The sequence below is a fragment of the Brachycentrus maculatus genome, unplaced genomic scaffold (genome assembly GCF_059751285.1).
Source record: "Brachycentrus maculatus isolate JH-2025_06_01 unplaced genomic scaffold, ASM5975128v1 h1tg001468l, whole genome shotgun sequence".
NCBI classification, from domain to species: Eukaryota; Metazoa; Arthropoda; class Insecta; order Trichoptera; family Brachycentridae; genus Brachycentrus; species Brachycentrus maculatus.
The window spans coordinates 1-3230 of NW_028282107.1; the positions used below are offsets into that span (position 1 = coordinate 1).

At 37.0% G+C, this 3230-nt stretch overlaps 1 long non-coding RNA gene across 1 annotated transcript; it reads right to left on the reverse strand.

Annotated features, from left to right (window-relative positions):
- LOC148298969 (uncharacterized) lies at window positions 1-2668 on the reverse strand. Its single transcript, XR_015839133.1, has 5 exons — window positions 2502-2668; window positions 1070-2365; window positions 794-1023; window positions 581-721; window positions 1-518 (listed from the first exon to the last, which is right to left on the reverse strand). It is a non-coding gene; the product is annotated as an uncharacterized LOC148298969 (long non-coding RNA).
- Window positions 2669-3230: the final 562 nt, after the last annotated feature.

Consider the following 3230-nt stretch of genomic DNA (forward strand, 5'->3'; position numbering starts at 1 on the left):
TAAGGATTTTTACAATTTCATATAAAATTAAAAACCTATCATTCCAGAATGATTCTCTTTGCCTGGACTATATTTCTGTATGAGAAAGCTTCGAATTTCCATCCATCGGCTTTGTAAAATTTGTTCTGAAATTCCACCCATTGGAGACGCAAAGCATGCAAGAAACACTCCATGCTGTCCATACACATTATAACCGCAAAAGTTATTCCGAAGAAGAAATAGAACCCAATCATAATTACGATGATGTTAGCACTCTAGATACCTCCACCGACTGTCTTCTCGAAAAATACTCGAGACAACTGGGAATGTGCAAGGGAAAGGGCCCAGAGCCGCAAATAGGAGGCAGTATTCGAAATTGACCCGAGGACGAATTCGATTGTTTCTATGATTTGGTGGACTGCAATTTCTCCAAAATCCTCATGCTCATCATGGCTATCTGTACTCTAGACAACTTCATCTATTTGCGTATTGAGACTAGTTCTCAGTTAATTGATCAAACTTTCCTCATGATACATTTTCTATTTTTTAATTTTATGAAAGATTTTTGTTGAGTATAATTCATTTTATTGTGGTTAAGTACGTGAGGTCGATTTTAGTGAATGCAAGTTTTCTTCAGCCACATCAGCAGTGGCTTTGGAATAAGCATTAAGGGAACCATGATGAGGGATATTTTGAGTAGCAAAAGTTGTAGTTATTATTGTTCTTATACATCCCAGAGTGGCTAAATCATAATTAATCATAATAAAAAAAAGAAATATATGTTCAGCTGTAAAAGAGTTTTAAGTTGAAATACTTTGCCTTAAGTGGACCCAAATTTGAGGGGAAGTGCAATCATTTGGCCAATAATGGAAGGGGCCTGGCTCGAAGCAACATCTACTCCCCAGTTTATCGTCCATTTGGTAATGATAAGGATACACATATAGCCGAATGTGGTGAGCATAAAGATCTGTTGAGGCAACCACTCGAACACCAGATCCAGATACAGACCAAAGTGGACACTGTTTAACATCTTCAGAAAAATAGCTATATTTCAACATATTTGTTAGTTATTTAGATAAAAAAAGTATACCTATGGTCATTTGAAAAACTCCAACAATGACAGCGAACTTCATTTTGAAGGAGTTGAAGTAGTTAAGTTCATTGCTCGCAACGATCCATTTGGGGTCCAGTCCCAGAGGGTAGACGCATCCTTAGATTTTGGTGGCGTATTCTCCTTCGTTGACGTAACAGCTGCCGAACACATTGAGAGGAATGGAGAAGAAATCGTTGTAGATCCATCCGCAGTAGAAAGCGAAGATTCCCATCATCAGCACAAGATACCGATATTCGTATACGCTTGACATCGTATATTTGACTGTACTCGATCTGCATAAATATATTCCAAAGGCGAGCAAGACTCCTCCGTGACCGATATCTCCAAACATCACTCCAAAGAGAAACGGAAAGATCGCGATGGCAAAGAGGCCGGGGTTAACTTCTCCATATCTAGGAGTACCGTATGTGTTCACGATTTCCTGAAACGGAGCAGTGAACGAGTTCATTTCAAAATGGGTGGGTGGTTTTTTATCAGTCTTTTTTTACTTGATATTCACGTAGCTCGGCAGTCTAGCAAAGAGTTGTCCGAAGCTATCCGTAGCAACCCAGACATGTGCCACTGAAATCACTCTCTGTTGCTCTAATAGATTCATATTAATGTATGTGGCCTTCTCTAATTCGAAAAACAGGCGGTATATTTCAATTCGTGAACAGTCCGACTTGAAGGTAGGAAAGTCCACCTTTTCCACCAGGTCGCGTAGTTCATCCTTCAGATTTTTGTCTGTGATGTTTGCAAGTTGCTTCGTGTCAGTTACTAAAGCATCGATCTCAACCATCTTATGGTAATAATCCTCCTTAGCTTCGGGAAGCGAATATTTTTTCGCGCTGAAACTTTCACATAATTTTGTGATTTTGGAGCTGATTGTGCCTCCATTTTCAAGCATCAAAATAAAAACTGATTTTCCCTTGCCTGGCTCTTCGTCTGTGACGGGAATGTCAAATGTATAGGCCAGGCTATTCCCTTTAGTTGTTCTGAAGACTATTTTCGTAAATCGCTGCACGTCGGTCTTGTTTATGATACCCGCGATAGTCACCAAAGCGAATCTACTCGATACATCTCTTTCATGGACTTCAGCGTTAGCCCCATCCTTAGAGTAGAATACTTATCTGGCTCTTGATAGAAGAATCTTGAAATAGTCTAGGTCGCGAATCTTGTCTTTTAAGAGACTCCTGTTTTTAAAGAGTTCATCGATGCGTTTGTATTTGACTTCTACTTCTTGTTCCATTTCATCGATGTATGTAACCCTGCTCTTTTTTCGAGATTAGAGAACTAAAAAAGTTATAGAAACGTGAATATTAAGAGAAATTAATGATAAAAATATACAAAAATTATGATATCCTAATGAGGAACTGGTGATAATGTCAAATTTGTAATATTATTATTTATTATGTTATTGTGTATATACTTTGTTAGTAGTGTTGGGTAAATGCATCGCCATCTACAGTTGGGATGGTCTCCAAATCATAGACTTTCAGATGCTTTGTCATGACCTAAATCTTATGTATACAATCATCGCATCGCTTAATGCTGTTTGTGAAGGGTTTGTGAAAGTCGTTTGGGTTGGTGTCGACCAGCTGAGCATTATTGAAGGACCCCAGCATCGACACGACTTCATAGGCTGACTCCTTCGGAATCTGGATGCTGTAGAAAGACATCTCCATAGATCTAAAAATTGACATGTTTAGAATTCAATATTAATTTTTTTAAATATAGATATTGACTATTATTATAGATATAGTTATAAATTTCCATAAAGATTTGTTTTTTTTGTTTCATAAAAAAATACTTACATATAACATAGGTATTTTTTAACTATTTCAGTTGATATAAAGTAAAATTCCTGATGATATGTTATATTAAAATATGCTATTCCTCCTTATAATTTCTCCCATAAAAGTAAATATTAACAAATACCTAAACTAATTAATTTTATTAGCAATATATATACACATACTTCATCTGATGTTGGTTATTCTGAATTAGCGCGGGCAGTATATAGTATATTTAACTACGCTGTGGGTCTTCCTATATTCTTTGATCGGCAAGAGTGAATCAAGAAGCGGATTTCTTCCTGATTTCGAAAATTTGGTCGGTGACCTCCCACTACCGTCGAGACAACTAAAAAGCTATTATT